This window comes from Eptatretus burgeri, chromosome 1, assembly GCF_056783735.1.
Source record: "Eptatretus burgeri isolate ZD-2024b chromosome 1, Ebu_testis_v1, whole genome shotgun sequence".
NCBI classification, from domain to species: Eukaryota; Metazoa; Chordata; class Myxini; order Myxiniformes; family Myxinidae; genus Eptatretus; species Eptatretus burgeri.
Window position 1 is genome coordinate 83,131,136 of NC_140961.1, and position 23,092 is coordinate 83,154,227.

The 23,092-nt window shown below is 45.1% G+C and overlaps 1 long non-coding RNA gene across 5 annotated transcripts in view; it reads right to left on the bottom strand.

Moving 5' to 3' along the window:
* The window catches only part of LOC147034861 (uncharacterized), a 208,592-nt gene that overhangs the window by 69,133 nt on the left and 116,367 nt on the right, over window positions 1–23,092 (bottom strand). The window contains exon 2 of one of the 5 annotated variants that reach the window (XR_015060589.1): window positions 3,150–3,241. The exons of the other annotated variants lie outside the window; for them this stretch is intronic. This is a non-coding gene — a long non-coding RNA (uncharacterized LOC147034861). The remainder of the gene's footprint in view (window positions 1–3,149; window positions 3,242–23,092) is intronic. 5 annotated transcript variants of the gene reach the window in all.

Below are 23,092 nucleotides of genomic sequence, written 5' to 3' on the forward strand. Positions count from 1 at the left end.
AGGATAAACCTTAAGAAAGATTTTTGACTGGAGGGCCATCATAGAATTGCCATGTGACAAAAGTGGTGACCATTTTCCAAGATGGCCACCATTGGCTGTTATAGTGCTTATGATATGGTAGATCAAGTCCATTTTAGGGTAATTTATTTGTATTATCTACCTCATATCAGTTATTTATGTAACTCTACAATGGTAGAGATTGCCAAATATCATTATTGGGGGGTTGTAAAGCATTACTTTTATTTTAAGTCGGGACAACTTCACTGGAGCAATTGCTTTTCTCGCTACTAATGAGCACACATTGATTAAAGGGACTTGTTATGTTTCAGTTTCAGCTCAATGTGTCCAATTCATGTCTTATATGTCCTGTGACAGTTGTTATCTGTCAGTCAGTCAGTGCAAAGTCCACCACAGAGACAAAAAGCAGTGCACTGCAGAGCAACCTTCCGGCATTTGCAGTGTCCTGTGCAGCCCTTCTTGCAGCCACAACATATGAGTTCCTGACAAGCTTGCATAGCTTCTGGTTGGGTTGTCCAGCAGACTTGCCAGCCTCCTTCAACCTTCTTGTTCCACACCCATTTACTTGGAGATGGAAGCTCTGGAGCCACGATCATCATCTGGGCCCAGCAGTGACCAGCCTGGTGCTCGATGGGTGCAGCCTGTGTAGGAGGCAGACAATCAATTGCTCTGCCTTTCTGAGTGAACAGATGTTTCTTTGCCTTGTCGACACACTCCTGGCTACTGTTGCGATCATATAGCAGGACCACAAATTGCTCCAGTGAGACAGCTGACGGAGCTGACAGAGAGCCATTCCTCTCTGGATTGTGGACTTGGCCGAGCAACCAAAGTTCAGAATGCTGGGTGACATCGCCATATGTGTTCCAGGTGTCCCATGCAGTCCTCTTGCCTCTGCCTCCAAAACAAGACATTATTTCACACCCAGTGAGGGCGTGGAACATCGGTAAGGCGACACACTGATCAGGAACCAGTGCTCTGGCTATCTCATGATCAGCAAGGAAGCGGAAGCTCTTCCCAACACCAAATGCAACCCACAGTTCAGAATTATCGAGACGCTGGGCTGATGTTATGGCCAGAACTACAACATCTGTGTCAACTGTGCATATTGACACGTTGTTGTGCCTTTGCCACATAGCATCTTTGAGGTGGAGGAGGATGTGAGTGTCAGCCTCTTCATGGGTGTGTGAAGCCAGACCCAAGAAATCTTGGCGATTTGTGCAAAGCACATCAGTATGGTATGTGGTGATGATCTGTTTGTTGGTGTTGATGCCTGCTGCATTCGTTGCCAGGAAGGAGAACAACTCAGTCTTGTTGTCATTGATGTGAAGAAATGCTGGCAAGTTTCCAGGAATTGCACTTGCTGGATCGACACATCTCCTCACCCTCCTACTTCTCTTTCTGTGAGTGTCAGCCTTCAAGCTTTCAGGCATGTACACATTCCAGATGATGTCAAATCTGGTTACATGATGAAGCTGTGATGTGATGTGTGGCATGAAAACACCAGTGGCATAATCCTGGAATGTCTTTGCAATCCCAGGTCACAGCATGTTGATGGTAGTGCCATCAAGGATGGTAACCTGACCTGTGAGACTGGAGACATTCTCTTTTGCAGAAGTAAGGTCTTGCAAGCAGCGCAATAAGTCTGACTTCGTCCCGCTTCTCAGGACACCCATCTCTGACAGTGCTGGTGGACAGGCCTAATTTTCATGCTGGAAGAACTCGTCCAGATCACATTGCATATCTGGGAGGCAATGTACAGTTTAGAGAAGAGTGTGCAGTTATTCTTAAGGGATGACAGCTGTCACTGTCTGCTTGACTTCTCTCTGACTGTCGGCCGGTTGAAGAGATGGATATTGTTCCACTTGACAGGATCTGAAATGGGTATTGTTTGGCTGACAAGTCTCTCCTTTACATATGTCTCATCCAAGTTGAGTCCAAGTTTCTCAATCTGGCACACCATGTCTGCCTCAACTGTATCTGTAATGTTCCTACTGTCTAGTAAAAAAAGATCTGCTGTTCTCGCTGAATGGGTTTCCCATCTTTTATATGGCTTCACTAAGTGATTTCACATCTCACACAAATGCCATCTGTGCATGTTTCTTTAGTTCATGGTGACACCGATCTGTGTCCTGCCTCTTCTCAGTTGTGATCTCAGTGATGGCACTCTTTCAGTGAAACATGTCATGAAAGTGGACCGGTATCTGTCTGGCATCGTGGGTGTGGTCCAAAGCAAAGAACCAAGGAACAATATTGGTCAGGGCCTCTAAGTCGAGCTCAAAATCTCCCTCTCGTGTTACTCTCACAAAAATCACCACACATCACAGAGATAATTACTATGCATATGAGGCCCTGCGAGGAGGAGTGATGTAAGCGATATTTTTTAATGATATGATGATGATAGCCTCGGATGATAGGGTAAGTGTTAAAATAGTGCGAGATGGCATTAACTCCAAAATGGCCGATGTTCCCCTTACATCACTCCTCCTCACGGCGCCTCATATGTATGATATTACATAGTTCACTTTGTTACACCTTTAAAAAAGAAGATATTTTGCCGATATATGTGTCACCAGAACTAATAACATTTTTATCCACACAATATCAAACACAATTGTCATGTCTTTGGCGGCCATTTTGGAAAATGTCTGCTGTTCCTGTCACGGGCCAAATCTTTGATGGCCCTCCTGCCAAATATCTTCCCAAGGGCATGCCCCAACTGTGTGCCAAATTTCATGCTTCCATAATCAAAGGCACAATTCCACCAAATAGTTCTCATAACTGCTGCACGAATAATCTGATTTCTCGAAACATCCCTGTCCTGCACTGCTTCCTGAAATACTGGCAGAGACAGCGAGGTTGTAGCCTTGACCCCATCCATTCAGTGCATACAAGGTCTGTCTCTTCCTCATCTTCTCTCAACCATAACCAGCATGGTTAACTTCTCTAGACTTTTGTTTTACACACATGATGTGTCCAAAGTGTGACAGTTTCTGTTTTATCATTAGCAATTCTAATGTTCATGGTGGTCTCATATATTCAAGCACTCATTTGTTGTTTTTTTTTCTTCTTGCAGTCCATATAGTTTTTAACATTCATCTCCAACACCAGATTTCAGAACTGTGATAGCTCACCCAGATAGCTCAGATGGCAGAGCACTGGTATGGTTTGCTGGAGGTCCTGTGTTGGTATTCCTGGCCTGGGCCTGTAACTTTTCCACAGATATCTAAAAATGCATTCATTCAGAAATTGTCTCAATTGAACATCAATAACAAGATAATTGTGAAAATAAAAAACTGAAGGAAACGGATTAAAATGTCATGAGTTTTAGAAAATGTTAAAGCAATGTACATGACAGAAACATGAACATGTTTACTACATTTTATACAGATTCACAGCATTGCAGAAAGTGTCCGAAATATCTTTGGTCAACTGATCAGCGAGATTCCTGTATTATGATGGAAGAAGAATACATCAAATTTCCACAGCTCTTAGCAATGACTTTACTTGCTTTTGTGTCAGTGGGATGCATATTTACAGGGATAGTAACTTTTATCATTCTTCCAAACCATGTGCTTCACACAATTGATTTGGACAACAACACAGTCGATGTTCTCTTGCTGTTTTCACTGATGGGGTGCTTTTGCAGCTCAGTGACATTTATTGGAAGGCCAACTAAACTCACTTGCACTGCTCGAGAATCATTGGCCTGTATATGGCTTACATTGGTGATGAAGTGTATTCTTCATAAAATATTTCAATCTGTCAGCCACAGCCAAGGTAAGCATTTAAATTGCTTTCTCAAAATTAACCACTCTTCTTTTTTCTCTCTCTCACTCTCTGGATTTACAGAATTGTAGTTTCAATGAGAAGCAAAATGATAGAAGGCAGAATGTTCACAGACTAACAGTGGATGAAAGGGGAAAAGGGAGATATGACATCAAACGGGAATCATTGAGTGACAGGAATAAAAATGTCAGGAGGAAGATAGAGGTAGTTAGTGAATGAAGAAGACAGCAGGGATAGAGTTGAGAAAAGCTTGTGTTTCAAAGGCTGGAGGGAGAAGTGTGAGACAGCTGACACAGGGATTTGGTTCCAGAGACAAGAGATTAGAGGGTTCAAGCAATGGATGACAGTATGCAGTGGACATTTGTGGAGATAATCATGTGTTAGATTCAAGAAAAGTTTTGCAACTTGGGTGGGCTAGAAGGCAATGAAAGGAGGACAGATTAGAATATGGGATGCCAGAAGCGTGGAGGTAAAAAAAATTGAGAGTCCAAGAAGCTGTCTGCTGTGGTTGAGCAGCATATATTGGGACTCAGTCATGCTGAGAGATGCCACAAACAGGAAGAGCCGAGGACTCAACTCTTCCAGAAAAGCAATATGTGAAGCAGCTACACCATTCCTGAGTGAAATCCCATTTTCCATGATACATTGACAAAAGGCATTACTGGGCAACACCAGGGCCCTCCTCCCACCCCTTCCCCTCCCTCCTCCCACTCCTACCCCTCCCTCCTCCCACCCTCCCTCCTCCCACCCACTCCCCTCTCTCTCTCTCGACTCCCACCCCACCCATTACCTTCCCTCCTCTCACCCCCACCTCCGGACTCGCAACCCACCCCTTCTACTCCCTCCTCCCACGTCCTACCTCTGGACTCCCACCCCAACCCCTCACTCCCCCTCCCACTCCACCCCCCCCCCAAGTGACTGGAGATGTGAATGGGAATTTCAAGTCAAATCACCACCAATACCCTTCTTTCCTCCTTCCCACTGACTTTAAAAACTTGTTCTGGACCAGGTCATGAGATATACAGGCTTGTTCTGACCATCTCTTTTGCCTCCATGCTGTAACTAATGCTTGTTCAAGTTCTTGGGATTCTGGATTTTCACACTGCCGTCTCTTGGCTGCAGTACTGGACAGTCATATCGCAGTGAGTAAACATGTACCTTTTTAAAGTATTAATGCAAGATTTATGGGTAAAACAGGATTTTGTGTTCTCCCATTAGGAGCCAAGAGTCAAAGCTTTTGAAGATCCGACTTCAGAGATGTGAACATGAGAAATGTCAATGTGTGGGTGTGTGTCAGTGTATCTCCTCCATAACTCTAAAATTATAAAACCTAGCAGCCTGAAACTTTGCATGCATACTATGAAAACTCAAAGGCAGCGCAAGAGTAATATTGGATGTTTGGGTTAATTAAAGCACCCCTTTTGAAGAAAATAAACGGCCTTATTTAATTACATCTTTCATCAGGTGATCCTCAGCCACCTCGCTGTTTGGGTTCTTAAGGCATTTCCTGGGTAACCTCGCTGGGGTATGAAGCCACCACGTATTTTTGCCAGTTCAACCATGCCTTGACTTGGAACAGGCTACAACGATTTCTCAACGATAAAGTTTATTTTTCACTTTCCTCATTCTTATGGAATGCCTGTTTATCATAGCGATGAATCATTGTGTACATCGCTTTTGTAAGTACCATAAGTTTTCAAATTCGGAGCTTCGAGTGATTTCATGCATTATGTGATACAATTTTCACGATCTACTTTTACGGACTAATTAAAGTATATCATCAAAATATTATTTCGCTTTTCAGGATCAGATATGGTACGGACTCAATAATGTGTCAAAAGTGTCGGTCCTGAAATAGTTTATGGTAAATAAATTAATGAACGTGGTGTGTCAGTCCTTTAATTGTTTAAGGTAAGTAAATAAATATTTGGAGGCAATGTGTCAGTCATGGAATCGTTTTAGGTAAATAAATAAATCATTGGACGTGGTGTGTCGGTCATGGAATCGTTTAAGGTAAATCTATTCTAAAGGCCCTGTCACACCTTGACGTTTTAGCCAGCGTATGCCGACGTATGAAAAATTTGGCGAATACGCTGGCACACGTCGAATACGTTATGGGTAAGTTTTGTATATGTTAAGAGCATGCTGAAGCACGCTGGCTAACGTCGTCGTACGCCGAGCTCGTTGAAAAATTTTGTGCATGTTCAAAATTTTTCGACTTATGCCAGTGTATGACTCGCACGTTCTGCATACACTGGCCATAAGTTGTCGGCACGTTATGTGATCGTTGACACACGTCGACACATATTACTTGTAAGTTACTCATAAGTCGTAATATAACACGTCGAGGTAATGTTTAGCGTACCCGAAACTTATTTCTAACCTATGAGGGCCCTGTCACACCTTGACGTTTCAGCCAGCGTATGGCACCGTATCAAAATGTATGTAAAACGCTGGCATACGCTGAACTATTGCTGTTTTTTTTCAGTTTTGGGCGTATTCATAACGAGTTGGACATATGCATAACGTATTAGTAACGTACACAGAACGTTTCGATAACTTATAGATAACTTATACCAACGAATGCTTAGCGTGTTGTCGGCGTTCACAACCTATGCCCAACGACAGTCTAACTTATGCATAGCGCGCAGCATCGTATCGCCGATGATCACGTGGCATAGCCAATAAAAAGGCTGCCGCTCGACGATTCAAATCATAACTGCATTAGACATCGAAGTGTCACCATCACCGTAATGCTGAAGAATGCTGCAAAGAAGTCTCCTGGCCGTGGCCGTGGACGCGGACACAAGGAGGATCCATCATCACCCACACCCTCCCCATTACGCTCACCTACTACTACTGACATGGACCAACTACTACTACTACTACTACTACTACTGGCACGCTCACCTAATACTACTACTGACATGGACATCTACTCAACATGGAGTCTGGAACACTGATGGGTTCCTCCTGTGAAGCCCATTTTTATATACCAATTCCCCTAAGCGCTGCCAATACGCCATTATACGGCAGCTGGAAGTTAGAAACATGTTCAGTAAGTTCTGTGGTCGTCCGGAAGACGTCAAATACGTCTTCATGTCAATATGCATTGGAGATACGTTAAACATAGGTTCAAAGCACGTTACTCATAGGTTAGAAATAATTTTCGGGTACGCTAAACATTACCTCGACGTGTGTCAACGATCGCATAATGAGCCTACAACTTATGGCCAACATATTCGGAATGTGCGAGTCATACGCTGGCATAGGTCGAAAAATTTTGAGTATGTTTAAATTGGTCGATGAGCTCGGCGTACTACGACGTATGCCAGCATGCTTCAGCGTGCTCTTAACGTATACAAAACTTACCCATAACGTATTCGACGTGTGCCAGTGTATTCGCCAAATTTTTCATACGTCGGCATACGCTGGCTAAAACGTCAAGGTGTGACAGGGCCCTAATAAAAGGAAATCTGTGTGTGCATCTGTCTGTGTGTCTCTGCATGTGTGTGTCTGTGTGTCAGTGTCTGTCTACATATGAGGTTTCAGAATGTGGACTAAAGTTCTCCCAGGGTATGCTCAAAGTACCCACCTTCATTATGGTAAAGGGGTTACGATCCACGGACCAAGCTGAACTTTTGTTGTCCATGCGGGTTTCAGAAGGTGGAAAGGACCCTACCAGGTCTTGAAGTATCGTGTGTGTGTGTGTGTGTGTGTGTGTGTGTGTGTGTGTGTGTGTGTGTGTGTGTGTGTGTGTGATTTCAGAATCTGGAATGTAGTCCTTTGGGTAGGCTCAAAGTATCCACCACCTTCATTTCACTAATGGGTCATGATTGATGGATCAAGCTGTGAAGTTTTCTGTTTTTAAAGTTTTGTGCCGAGGGCTCTCTTCAAGATTGTCACTGAGCCCAGGACGGCTTCCAACTAAAGTTTGTTTGTGGTGCTATTCCAAGGGGTGTTTTATTTAATATCTCTGTGAGGTTCTTTGTCATCACGCCCATGAGGTTCTTCGTCATCACTGATACAACTTTGGCATTCTTCTGCTTTCAGGATCTTTTCACTTCATGCTTGAGGTCTTGGTATTTGGTCATTTTCTTGATTTATGCATCGTTAGTCCAAAATCTCCGGTATTAACACCTCAATTAGCAAAGACTTCTTCTCTTTTTTTTGCACCTAAGTATGATATCTGGTTGCAATGCCTTGTTTTCGATGTTCACGCCTGATGAGCGGTACTTCAATGTTTTCATTGATTGCTTTTAGTTCATTTTCCCTCAAATTTTCTGGAACTGGAATATCAAAGTTTTTGCAGATGTGGCAGCGGATGACTTTACAAACTCTGTTGTGTCGTTTTGTGTACAGCTGTTCTGACAGGTTATTTTTGTGTTCGGTCATCAAACGTCACATATCATTCTCTTTACTAACCCCACCTACAACGCTCACCTTTTTTCCTCCTCTCCCCCAGCCTTTTCTCTCACTCTGTCCCTTCCTCGCTCCCCCCTCCTCATAAAATGCAGCACTCTCTCCCCACACCTCTGTCTCTGTCTCTCTATCTCTCTCTCCCAAACACCCCTCCATCCCATCCCACGGTGAATAGCAACGTTTGGTGAGGTGTCACTCTCCCCATCTCCCCGCTAACTCTCCTCTTCCCCTTTCACCCTACACCTACCTCCTCTCTCTCTCCCTCATTCTCCCCCCTTACACCTGCCTCCTCTCTCTCTCTCCCTCCCTCTTTCTCCCCCCCCAACCCCACTTTATTGACCCGTCAGCGAAGAGACAGGTTGTATTTGCTAGTCGACAATACATCTCATCTGATCTTAGCCATTGAAGATATTTTCACGCAATTGGGGAAACCGGCTGCACTCCCCAAAAATGGAAGTATAATTATTATTTTTGATTTGATGTTAAAATCAGTTATGGTCTATTCGCTGCATAAACAACAAAGTGGTAACAGTTAATTTAACAAGTTTTACATTGTGTCAAAATTCCAGATTTTTTGCTTTATTTATGGACATTGGTACCCAAGAAGTTTAGACAAGGAAAAATTATTTTTGGAATTTGGATGACATCATACTGTGTGTTTTCCATTTGTTGGTGTATGCTGGGAAAAACCCGAGTTTACAGAAATACCAGCGATCATCCTGGAACCATCATCATGGAATGTGCTCGTTTATCACCAAAGTGGATTATCTGTGCTTTGAGTTACCTGGGTCTTTTATCGGTGGTTTGTTTTATTCTCTCCTTGAGAGCTCAAACACCTTCAACAAAAACAAACGAATGTAAATTCATCAACTTCAGCCTAAGTGGATTCATCCTTGTGTGGCTCACTTTCATTCCTGCTTACAATAGTACTGATGGAAAATTTGCTCTCGCGACAGAAATGTTTGCAATAATAGCTTCAGCATATATTCATTTATGTTCTATTTACATTCCCAAATGCTATATAATATTAAGGAAAGGAATAAAATGAGGAAGATTGAGACATTGAGAAAGGTGGGTGTTTTTATTTCTCTCTTGCGAAAAGGAGTTTTTGTTATTTTTTAAACTATATTTGTTTTCCCACTTTGTGAGGGGGACTTTGGATGGTGCTGTAATTTCATAGGTATCACTTTTCTGTACAAACCACTTTGCCCTTGAGGAAATGAGGATTCTACCTCTGCCAAGTTTTAGCTGGCAGTAACTGTAGACCAGACCAGGTAGTGCAGGAAGATTACCACGACCCAAAGGGCCATTTAATGATTTGTTTGGGTATTTACTTAAAATTCCAAAGTGTCATGGTAATTCTCTTTAATCTCGCTAATCTTTCCAAACCTCGTGATATAAATCATTGATACTGCTGCGTACTGCCTGAAAGGCCTGAAAAGCAGAAACGTTGCAACTTTCCTCATTGCAACTTGTGATGTGACGCAAATGGTGCATGGACAATGTCTTAAAAAACATTTTTTAGGGAGATTTTCTTCGATTTTCTAAGGGGTCAGGTCAGTTCAGGTATGGGAGCATGCTCCAGAACAGCGCGTCACTGCGTCCAGTTTCCACCAGTACTCCAGGGACCTCCGTCTGGCCATCCCCCAGGCATATGCCTGGCCCATCCCAATCTCTTGGTGTGGTTTTAGAGATACAGAGGTCCAAATTTTCACTGCTTTTCCAATATGGCTGCCACATAACGTGACCTATAACGTTATAGTTATCTTTGAAATATTCGACATGAGCAGTTGCACCAATGGTTAAGAGTTCTTCTCAATCAGATAAGCGGTTGCGGATAAAAATTCTAAAGTTCTGTGCAGGTAAACAGACAAACAAACAAACAAGAAGACGTCATGCAGAACACGATACTGTGTGAACCTTTTGTTCCTCATGGATAAGTGATCATACGTGTAACGTTTCACCTCGACCTGTTCAGCCACTTCAGAGAAGAAGACTTTTGAAGATTTTTTGTTTTTTTAAACAATATGGCTGCCAAATCATGTGACCGATGACATCAACAATTTTTTCTATGGACAATTTTATCACTCTGACCCTCAAAAATTTTCATACTGATCGGATGTTGCATTCTATATGTGCAATTATGACGTCATAAGGAAGGCACCAAAATGTCATAAAAGATCACACTCATGCAACATGAGGAGTACATGCAAGGTGCCAAGATTAAATTTTTTTTATTGGTGTGGTTTCAGATACAGAGGACCAATTTTTCCCCGTTTTTCCAATATGACTGACACATCACGTTACCTATGACGTCATAGTTATCATTAAAACATTCTGCATGAGTAGTTTCACCAATGGTGAAAATTTCTTCTCAATCAGATAAGCAGTTGTGGAGAAAAATTTGAAAGTACTGTGCGAACAAAAAGACACACAAACCAACAAATAAGAATACCGCCTGTATAAAACCCCTGCATAAAAGAATACCCCACCCTGTATAAAACCACTTCAAATTTCAAGTCAATCGGTTAAAAATTGAAGATTTTAGAAATCTCACCTAAGTTGTTGACCTTTGGCCTCTGTTAACCTTTTGACTTTTTGAAATTAAAAACAATAGACTTCTTCCTTATGACAAACTCTACCATGTGGTCGTTCCGTGTAGATCATTTTAAAATTGACGTGAAGGCGACAAACAGACAGAATTTCAAGGAGAAGATGTCGTGCAAAGCATGATACTTGCAAAATTACAAACAAATTTGAGCTCATAAATAATTGGTGGTTCAATTCAATGACGAAATAAGCAACTTCTCTTCAAATTTCAAGTCAATCGAATGCAAATTGGCAATTTTAGAAATACCACGTAAGTTGTTGAACTTGGGCCTACGTTGACCTTTTGTTCGATGTTGACCTAAAAAAAATTAGATGGTTGAATTCATTGATGTGAAATATAAATCCTCTTCAAATTTCAAATCAATCAGATGAAAATTGAGGAACTTATAAATCTCACAGAAGTTGTTGACCATTGACCTATGTTGACCTTTTAGTCGATGTTTACCTCAAAAATAATTGGCTAGTTGAAGTCAGTGACCTGATATATAAATCTTCTTCAAATTTCAAGTCAATCGGATGAAAATTGACGATTTTAGAAACATCACCTTTGTTGTTTGGTCAGGCCAGATCAGATCTGTGACTTGCAGCAGATATCATTTAACCTGCACTAACCTGTTTCATTGTTGGGTTGTCGGCGACTAAACCGTCTCCACTACCAGGTTTCCTAGTGAGGAGGGTGTTTGGATATGGACATCCAGCCGGATTAAAAGCAAAACCTGTCAAAGGGCGGAGGAGCTCCTTGTCAGCCAACGGCCATCCATATCTAGAGTCCGACTGAGTCTACAGACGTCCACCTGCAGTTGGGTTACTTCTTATTAGGAGGTTGTTGGCAGGATTTGCACTCCGGCTATCGTAAAACCCTTCATTCCACAAAACATTCTCGGAGCATAAAAAAATCTGAAAAGCAACTCCGTGGAATTACCTCCTGTGGAGCTTCCCTTCGCAGGGCAGCTCACCGAATGACGGGATTAGAGCAAAGCCTTCGGGACCCCCAATTTTTGATGATATGAGGGAAACCACGTGGTAATATTCCCGGGTAAGATTGTGGGAGAGTGTGTTGGAGTGGTGCTGAGGTGTCATCCACCAGACGGCGGTCTCCTTGGGTTAACCTGAGGCGGTCCCTTCGAGTGGGTGCCAGGAATGTCCTATCCCTGTCTAAAGGGGCTGTCACACCTTGACAATTTAGCCAGCGTATGCCGACTTATGAAAAATTTGTCTAAAACGCTGGCACACGTCGAATACGTTATGGGTTAGTTTTGTATATGTTAAGAGCACGATGGCATACGTCGTAGTACGCTGGCATACGTCGTAGTACGCTGGAATACATCGTAGTACGCCGAGCTCGTCGACAAATTTTAACATGCTTGAAATTTTTCGACGTATGCCTGCGTATGACTCACACGTTCCGCATATGCTTGCCATAAGTTGTCGGCACATTACGTGATCGTTGACACACGTCACTTGTAAGTTACTCATAAGTTGAAACACGTCGAGGTAATGTTTAGCATTATTTCTAATGAAACTTATTTGAATGAAACCTGAAACTTATTTCTAACCTATGAGTAACGTGTTGTAGGCACATTACGTGATCGTTGACACACGTTACTTGTTAGTTACTCATAAGTCGAAACATGTCGAGGAAATGTTTAGCGTCAGTGTTCCAGACTCCATGGTTTTTTTAGTTTGTTTGTTTGTTTTTTTTTTCTTCGGCATGACGGTGATGTTGACACTTCGATTTCTAATGCTCTTACAATATAATATAATGAATGGGCTGCCGCTCAACGATTTAAATCATAACCGCACTAGAAATCGAAGTGTCAGCATCACCGTCATGCCGAAAAAAAAAAAACCATGGAGTCTCGAACACTGACGGGTTCGTCCTGTGTGAATCCCACTTTTATATACCAATTCCCCTAAACGCTGCCAATATGCCATTATACGGTAGCTGTAAGTTAGTAACACGTTCAGTAAGTTATGCGGTCGTCCGGAAGACGTCAAATACATCTTCATACGTCAATATGCATTGGAGATACGTTACACATAGGTTCAAAGCACGTTACTCATAGGTTAGAAATAAGTTTTGGGTACACTAAACATTACCTCGATGTGTTTCAACTTATGAGTAACTTAAAAGTAACGCGTGTCGACGTGTGTCAACGATCGCTTAACATGCCTACAACTTATGGCCAGCGTATGCGGAACGTGTGCGTCATAAGCTGGCATACGTCGAAAAATTTTCAACATGCTGAAAATTGGTCGACGTACTACGACGTATGCCAGCGTGCTCTTAATGTATACAAAACTTACCCATGTTGAAAAAAAAATGTTGAAAATATTCGACGTGTGCCAGCGTATTCGGCAAATTTTTCATACGTCGGCATACGCTGGCTAAAATGTCAAGGTGTGACAGCGGCTTGACACTTCCATGTCTAGTGCGGTTGATTTGAATCATTGAGCCGCAGCCTTTTAATAGGCTACGCCACATGATCCTCGGCGATACGCTGCCGCGCGCTATGCATAAGTTAGACTATCGTTGGGCATAGGTTGTGAACGCCGACAACACGCTCAGCATTCGTTGATATAAGTTATCTATATGTTATCGAAACGCTGTGTATGTTACGAATACGTTATGCATATGTGGAGAGATTGTATATCTCCCAAGCTGAGGTTAGTAGAATTACCTTTTAAAAATCAAAAAGTAACATTTAAGAAAAAGCCAAAAGCATTCATTGGCATTATAGAGTGCTCTTAGCAGCTGCAGTACTTTGCTGTGTTAATAGCCAAAGCATGGAGTCTCTTTTCTTTGTGACACAGCTGAGCATCTGGATTTCTCATTTGCACTTGTAACAACATTCCTCAAGCCCTGAGCCAAGGGCAGCCCGATCGTAAATAAGCCTTGAGCCGAGGGAAGCCCGATCGTAAATCAGTGCTGCCTGACACAGCTTAACAGCTGTTTCCACTTCCCAAGGAGTAGAGCAAAGAAAGTAATGTAAAGGCTCTTAAAAAGTAAGCTGTCTTCCTGACACCCTGGCTGGATAATGACCAAACCAGATGACTTTTAGAGCCCAAAGGGAGGAAACCAGAACCAGGCTTTTTCACCTTGGAGGAAATTGATCTTTGGGAAACAAAGTCTCAATAGAAAACAGTGATGGGAGCTGTGGTGTATGGGCAAAGAGTGCTGAGGGGCGTGGCGTAGTTATGATGATAGTCATGTGGGTAGCGGGTTCATAACTACGCCACGCCCCTCAGCACTCTTTGCCCATACACCACAGCTCCCATCACTGTTTTATATTGAGACTTTGTTTCTATTGTAACTCGGATGCACACCACTCCAAGCCTCCAGCAGGCGCGTAAGGATATATGAACCCGCTACCCACGTGACTATCATCATAACTACGCCACGCCCCTCAGCACTCTTTGCTCATACACCACACTCCTCCCTCCTAAAATTATAATTACAAAATGACAATTATAATTATAAAGTGACAAGTATAAACGACAACATGATACTAATCAAAAATCATTGACACTATGACACGAAAAGCAACTAGTGACAAAATGGCACTTAGCAAAAGCATTGGCACGATGACACAAAAAGCAACTGGTGAAAAAGGACACTAATCATCCAAAATCCCCCCAAGTACCGCGCCACTTGATCCGCCCTGGGCAGACAGCGCCACCAGACGGCCCAGGCTTGCACGCCTTCTGGCTAGGTCGAGGTGTCACCCGAGGCAAACCTCCCCCTGCACCATCAAACGCCCCCGGCCGACAAGCTTGCTCGTCTCCCTCGGACAGGACTGAATCAGGTAAACACCGAGTCCGCTAGCCCCGTGGGCGCCAGCACGTCTGGCCTTGGTGAGATCAGAGGTTGGGGTGATGCTGAACAGCGAACCTGCCCCGGTCCCACGTGCCGCTTCCATACCACCCCATCATCAATCAGAACCAGGCAATCTTCTGGTTCCATTACCCGCTGTCCCACATCAAAAACGCGCACTCGCGGGCGCAACATTGCCCCAACCACCGACCCTCCAGGTCACAGCAAAATGACAGGAACATCCTCATTGGTTAGATGTATAGTATTCCCATATGGTCGCAAAACGACATCAATCACTGCCCACGCAGATGTAACCTCCCCTTTACGCAAAGCACGTTTCCACATTTTAACAAACGATTCTGCCTGTTTGTTAGTGGCAGGATGGCACAACATTTCAAGAAACGATTCTACCTGCTCGTCAGTGGCAGGATGGTACAACATTTCAACAAACGATTCTGGTGAGTCAGGATGACACAACATGTTAACAAACCGTTTAAGGTGTCGAACACCGCTGAGATGCACCAGATCATTAAACCCATCTGCGAGGAACTGCGGACCGTTACCAGAACCCAGCATATCGGGTATGCCTTTATTACCAACGCCCGTCCGCAGCTTCACTACAGTAATGCCCGTCAATGTACTCAGCAAAACCACACGCTCCGGCCATCCAGAGAATGCATCGATCACAATCAAACATATTCCGCTCACACGCGGCATATCGGCATTCGCCTGCCCAGTGGCACAACGCTTAATCGCTCGTTCAATGTCTCTACCCAACCCCGGCCACCATAACAATTTTGCGAACAACCGTAGTTCGGTTGTGGGATGGACGACTGAAGGCGTAGAGATGAACCCTTCTAGCCTCCTCTTCCGCGTTGCCTCCTCGATCATGCAGACCGCACTTGAGGCGATCACGTGTTGAACGATCGCTTGCACAACACGAGCACGCGCCGGATAACGAGGCGATCCCACCGTCGAAGGCAGATCGCTCCAATCCCCTGTTGGAATCGCCTGAACGACACGGGCGAGTACTGTATCATGAGCAGACTCCACCGCGACCTGCTTGGTGGTGACCGGCCCGCCCTGGACCTGGCTCAGTGCAAACACATCAACCTGGTCGGCTGATTCAGACCCTCCACGCAAGGCAAGCACGAGGGACCGTCGCAATCGGTATGCTTCCCGTGGCCCTCCGCGCAAGGCAAGCGCGAGGGACCGTCGCAGTTGGCACGCTTCCCGTGGCCCTCCGCGCAAGGCAAGCACGAGGGACCGTCGCAGTCGGCATGCTCCCCGTTGCTCCGGAACTGTATATCATAGTTGTAGGAAGCAAGGAACAGACACCAACTCTGCATCCGCACGGCCCCTGCCCCCAGCACCTCGCACGCGGGCTCCAAGCGAGGCACCCCTCCCTCCTTCCTCAAAAGCTTTGCCTGCATGTCCTCAAGTTGTTCAAGCTCGTTGCAAAACAAATCTTGATGCTTTTGAAAAACCACCTCCGACTGATGCTCTAATCGGCTCGGCACGGGTTGCCCAAGGTGAAAGGCTGGCGCCGTCCAGTCTAGGCTGATGCGAGTCAGCCAGTCTCGGCCCAGAAGCGCCGGCCCCTCCCCTCGCACCACAAACAGCGAGAGCACGGTGCTTTGACCTTGGTAGGTCACAGATACATCTGCCATTCCAACTGTCATTATCGCTTCGCTGGTGTACGTGTACAGCATGAGGTTAGACTTGATAAGGATGAGACCGTTGAGTTTACGAGCGGTCTGCTCACCCATGATCGATACCGCCACCCCAGTATCAATCTGAAAAACGATCGGCGTCTTGTTCACCTCGATCTCCACTGTCATTGGTCTTGTTACCATCGGACAAATTGAAAACAGGCACATCATCGGCTGCAGGTCCTGCTCCGGGTCATCTGGGTTTCCTCGGGCAGGTTGCAGAACTTGCTCCGGGTCGTAAAAGCATATGTCATGTACAAACCCTTGTATAGGTTGCAGGTCTTTCCCCGGGTCGTCGGGGTAGTCCCACGCCGCGTGGCCCACCGGACCACCTGTGAGGCTGTGGCCAGCAATGGTTCTGACATCTCTCAGCGTCTGTTCGACAGCCGATGCCGTTTCGACTGCTGAATTGAATGTAATGTCCTCGTACTCCAGCCGTAGTATCGCTGAAACCATTTCCGAGTCTTGCAATCCAGAAATAAAACGATCTTTGAGCCTGGCCTGTCGTTCACGCGACGTGAATTTGCAGGCGACGGCGAGATGTTTCACCCGCACGGCGAAATCCGCGATGCGCTCCCCTGGGCTCCTTGCCAGGTGATCAAACTCGTACCGCACCAGCTTGATGATTTTCCCGACGCCGTGTGCGCCTGGCAAACCAATTGCTTCGGAAACAACTCAAAGTCATTGCCGATGAAAACATGCACTCCGCCATGAGCGGTGATTCGATCCATCCTCATCGCCAACTGTGGTGTCCGAGGTGCAGACAGATACGAGCCGAGAGTGTAGTTGTAACTCTGGTTTATTGCAAACTCGGATGCACACCACTCCAAGCCTCCAGCGGGCATGTAAGGATATATGAACCCGTGACTATCATCATAACTACGCCACGCCCCTCAGCACTCTTTGCCCATACACCACAGGAGCTGGGCCAATCAGGAAACTAGATGGCCCCACAAGGGGCAGGGCAAATTGTATACAAGGCAAGCCAGAGTGCCAAGCGAGCAGAGTTGGATTGAGCTGGACGACTGTGGGTATTCTGTGTCTCTCTGTATCTCTCCATGTATATGTGTTTCATGTGAATTAAAGCACTTCTCTACCAAGATCATACGTGTGGACAGCGCTCGATCTCAATCAGCACGGACACCGTGATCTCAACATTTGGCGTAGTCTGTAGGATAAGACTGACCAAGGAGGAAAGTGAGACTATCCTGGTGAGACAAAAGAGGAGAGAGCCGGCCGGCTTAAGATAGGGTAAGAAGAACTGCCTCTTTTCTCGCAATAGGGCATACAAGTTCGCCACTCCTTATCTTAAAAGAACAAGGGGGAGAAGGAGCTTTTGTACACATCAAAAAGGGGGTACCCTGGGAAGGTTAGGGTCCAAAGGGGAGGTTGAGAGAAACCCAGCAAAAGGTAACCCAAGAACATCTCCAGGGACAAGGTATTCCATTGGGAGACTGAGGGTGCGGGAGGTGTGCCAGGGAGTGTGAGGGTCCGTGGGAAGGTGTGAAAGACGCCCGACCCAGCCCAAGATCACCCCCAGGCGGGAAATACTGTCCCGACCCAAGAAATACTCAAGGAAGGATCAAGGGAAAATGGGGAGTAAGTTTGTAAAACCAAAGGCGGATAAAAATGCCCTGCCCACGAATACCGTGGCGAGAATGATGTATGAAAAATATGGAGTTAAGTCATGTACTCAACTGGTATTGTGGTACAAGTGGACAAAACAGGATGCACACCCATTCCCGAGATGGGGTTCCTTAAGAGCAGAAATTATAGATAACTTGTCATGCCGATTAGAACAACGGACAAGTGATAAGTTAGAACCAGAGCCAGACCTTAAAGCTTGTAAAATGTGGGAGGAAGAAGTCCTCCAAGTAAGTGAAGTGGCTAGAGATTTGTAAAACGGAAACTGTTGAAATTAGAAACACAGGTTAAAGGATTGCCACAACAAGGGATTGAAATTACTCCCGCCCCTGTAACTGCCTCTGAATTGCAGTGCAAGGGCGGGAAGCTCAGGGAAGTAATGCAGGTGATCCATCTGCATATGTGAATAACACACCAAGTTTGTATCTGAACCTGGGAGGTATGGGACTGCTGGCCACAGCTTCTGCCTTCCCGGTTCAAGAAATAACTCTGGAGGTACAAGGATTACTACCAGCTCAATCGGTGTACTGACCGTTTAAAGAAAGCGAATTAAGATCAATGAAGGAAAGAGTGTTAAATCTGAGAGGAAATGCAGGAGCAATAAAGGAGTTAATAAGGCAGTGGGTCGAGACACACCGTTGCATGCATAGCGACATTGGGGTGTTGTGCCAAGCAGTGTTGTCCCCATATGTGTGGAAAAAAGCTAAGCAAGGTGCTGAATGGACAGCGGACGAACCAGCAGGATGCACCAACACAGATCGGCAAGATATGTGACGGCACCTGTATGATGAAATCGAGAAAGCGTTGCGACCGGCAGCACTAGATTGGGATAAGATATATGAAACAAAGCAACGTCAAGGGGAACGGGCATCCGAATTCATGGATAGATTAGTGCAGGCATTCTTACAATATGGGGGTTTTCAAGTGGAAGAAGACATACCGCAGCGAACGATGACTAACTTCGTAATGGAAGGGCTCAGGCCTCAAATTAAGAAGCAATTAAAGTATGCAATGCTAGGTTGGCAGGGCAAAGGAGCAAGCGAGATTTGTATAGCAGCTGATCAATGTCCGGACAGGGTGGAAGAAAGGGAAAGCGCAAAGACAAAAATTAAAGACGAAGTGTTTCAGATGGTGTTGTTAGACAAAGTAGCAGAGCAAAGAAAGAATAAGGATTGGAGAAAGTTGGAACTGGAGGAAGATGACACAGACTCGGAAAAGGATGCGGCCATACAATGGGGACGGCTAAGGAGAGTTCTGCAAAGACCCCAACCAGCAGCACAGGATGAACGGCCCAAGAAAGGGAGTGGAAGAAACAAAAGTTGGACACAAGCGACACCACAGACCCGCTCAAGAACTGCAGCAGGCCAAGGGCAGGTACAACCAACATCGCTGCAAGGATGTTTCCAGTGCGGACAACCAGGACATTGGAAAAGGAATTGCCCCCAAAGAAGACGATCAGGGTTCCAGCAGGAAGGAGGATCAAACCAACCGCAGGATGGTAGGTCATATTGACAGACCGCGGGTGGCCTCGTGGTGCAATGAGCGATAATGACATTAACACCAACAGAGGAGCTGACCTACACTTTGGATGTCTCAGGTAAGAAACTCTCCTTTTTAGTTGACACGGGAGCCACTCACTCTACTATTGCAGCCAAAGAACTGCCAGGGGTTGAAAAATCCAATGCTAATGTACAAGTAGTAGGGTTAGGGGGTAAGAATCATAAGATACAGACATTAAGTACAACAGCCCAATTACCAGTAAGATGTGGACCTTTACAGGAAAAACACGCTTTTCTTCTCACAACCACTACACCGGTGAATCTGCTAGGCAGAGACTTGTTGTGTAAGTTAGGATGCACAATAGCATGCACAAACAAAGGGGTTTTTGTTGATATTCCATGGGATAAAACACATTCAGCAATGATGATTTTGATGACACCACATCCAGTTGTCTATTGGTGGAGGCTGCCAAGACAGCCGATTAGTGATGTTTTGATATGTTTCGATGCTATCCTAGCTGAAAATAAGGAAATGCAAATGTGGCTAGGCAATGCACAAGTAATGACACACACCTACTATGATCCCCCACATTGTACAATCTACTATGATGTGAATGGAAATGATGTTGAATTTGCGGAGAAAATTGCTCCGCGTCTGGAAACATGCAATGGTTTACTGATTTGCCTTTTAATGATTGGCAAGGAAGGTGTTGCAATGGAGGTTAAGCTCACGGAAAACCAAAGGCAATTGACAAAATACCCGCCGGGAGCAACCTCGCATGTGACAATAACTACGGCAAAGGGGTATCACATGAAGGATTTGCGTTTTATGGTTTATCGCCTGCAGGGGGCAGTAGTGACCTGCACAACAACAGTGTTGCATTAGCAAGTGCATAAGCTAGCGAATGATGAAGAGTGGATTTGTGATTTTAAGGAACAGATGTTACGAGGATTGATGGAGGAGGTTAATCTACCACCTAAGCGTGAGATGATGATGGAAATGGCAAGTGAAACAGGAAACATAGAAAGTTTGATAGAAAGAGTCCCACAGAAATTGTGGACCCGACATGACAATGATGTGGGCCGTATCATTTGGGCAATGCCACTAGTGGTTAAACTCAAACCTGGAATGCCTTGGCCGAATGTGCGTCAATACCCACTCCGAAAAGAGGCTGAGACCGGGATAGCACCAGTAATTGAATCTTTGAAGGAACAAGGTATAATTGTAGAAGTTTCAAGCCCATGCAACACGCCTATATTGCCAGTGAAAAAGCCACAGAAGAATAAGTGGAGATTTGTCCAGGACTTACAGGAAGTAAATGAGGTGATTCAAGGTGTCCACCCCATGGTACCTAGTGCAGAGGGGTTGATAACATCTATACCTGCAACCTCCACCCATTTTACTGTCATCGATTTATGTTCTGCATTTTTCTCCATACCCATTGATAAGGAATCACAGTTTTTATTTGCCTTCACATATAAGGACCGTCAATATACATGGATGGTGCTGCCGCAAAGGTTTGCTGATAGCCCACATTGTTTTCACGTACTTTGCATAAAGATTTCGAAGATATTGTCCTCGAGAGTAAATCATTGCTGCTACAATATGTGGATGACTTGCTAATTTGCTCCCCAAACAAAGCGGCGTGTGAAACAGATACGCTGCAGCTGCTACAGGCATTGGAAAGGAAAGGCCACAAGGTAAATAATGACAAGGTGCAATTAGTGCAGGAAAGGGTTAAGTATCTGGGACACCACATTTCACACGGAAAGAGGGAATTTGACAAGGGGAGGATAACTTCAATTGCGGAAGTTCCCCGCCCTCGCACAAAAAAAAGAGATGATGTGATTCCTAGGTATGGCAACCTACTGTAGACAGTGGGTTGGCGATTATGCAATTCTGACAAAGGAACTGTATGTTGCGGTGGGCAAAAACCAGCCCAATGTAATTGAGTGGACTGAGAAGATGGGGGAATGTTTTAGCCAACTAAAAACAGCACTCTCGACAGCGCCAGCTTTGGGCCTACCAGACTATGAGAAACCATTTTCTTTATTTTCACGAAACTAAAGGATTTGCGCAGGCTGTGCTGACACAATCCCACGGCGACCGCCAGCGACCAACTGCATATTTCAGCCTAAGGCTGGACCCGGTTGAACGCGGCCTACCCCTTTGTTTGCAAGCAGTGGCCGCAGCCAGCTACGCAGTTAAGCGCACGGCAGAGGTTGTAATGGGTCACCCTCTTACTCTAAAAGGTACCCCACTGCGTGGCAGCTTTATTAACCCAAAAGCAAACACAACGTTTAATCAACACGCGCCTAATGCAGTATGAGACGACTCTCCTACACCAGCCGAACCTGCAGGTTGAGAGATGCAACATTCTTAATCCTGCTTCCTTGCTGCCAACGGAAGAAGATGGCGATCCTCACGATTGCACAGAGGCAATACAAGAAGTGTCCACCGTGCGCCCAGATCTAAAGGATCAACCCCTAGAACACCCAGACCTCACCTTATTTGTCGATGGTTCGGCTTATCGATTCAAGATGACTCGGGGCATGCAGGATAGCCCGTGTGCACCGATAGTGAAGTTATTGAAGCGATGCGCCTGCCTTCACATTTTTCTGCCCAGCAAGCGGAGTTGTGTGCCCTTATAAGGGCATGTGAATTATCTACCGATATTTCGGTAAATATATACACTGACTCTAATTATGCCTTTGGTGTAGTACATGACAAAGGTGCGATATGGAAAATGCAAAGGTTTCTCACCTTTGCAGGAACACCCATAAAAAATGGTGGTTTAGTTTCTGAGCTGTTAGAAAGCATTTTGGCGCCAGCGGAAGTTGTGGTTATTAAATGCCGCGCACACCAGAAACTGACTACGGATATAGACAAAGGAAATGACAAAGCGAATAAAGCTGCAAAGTTGGCGGCTGGCCTGCCTATCCCTTTGGTAATGCCTGTGCGACTACCAACGGAACACATTAAGCTGCATCAATAAAGCTTGACAGATATTGCAATTCAATCTGCAGCATCGCTAAATGATCGTAATAAATAGCAAGTCGCAGGAGGAACAGCGGATGAAGACGGACTATGGTCAAACAAAGGGAAGGTTATAGTGCCTACTGAGATCCTACCATGGCTTGCACGCATGGCTCATTTGAATGGACATGTGTGCAAGAGGGGGACTGTGAGACAGGTACAAGAATCCTGGTATGCACCAGGAATTGGGAAAATAGCAGAAGGGATTCGTAAAAGCTGCCAGGTATGTCAACAGCATAACCAACAGAAAGAGGGAAAAACTAGTGCTGGGAGCCCATCCAGCCCCTTGGGGGCCGTTTGTACACCTACAAATAGACTTCATAAAAATGCCTCCATCATGCGGGTTCAGCAATGTTTTGGTAGTGGTAGACATGCTCACTAAGTGGGTAGAGGCATACCCATGTGCAAAGGCTGATGCCGTTACCATGGTAAAGCACCTGCTAAAAAACTTTTTCTGCCGATTTGGCATCCCTTATAAGGTGTCCCACGATCAAGGGGGGCACTTTACGGGGGAAGTGACACAGGCAGCATGCAAAGCACTGGGAATTAA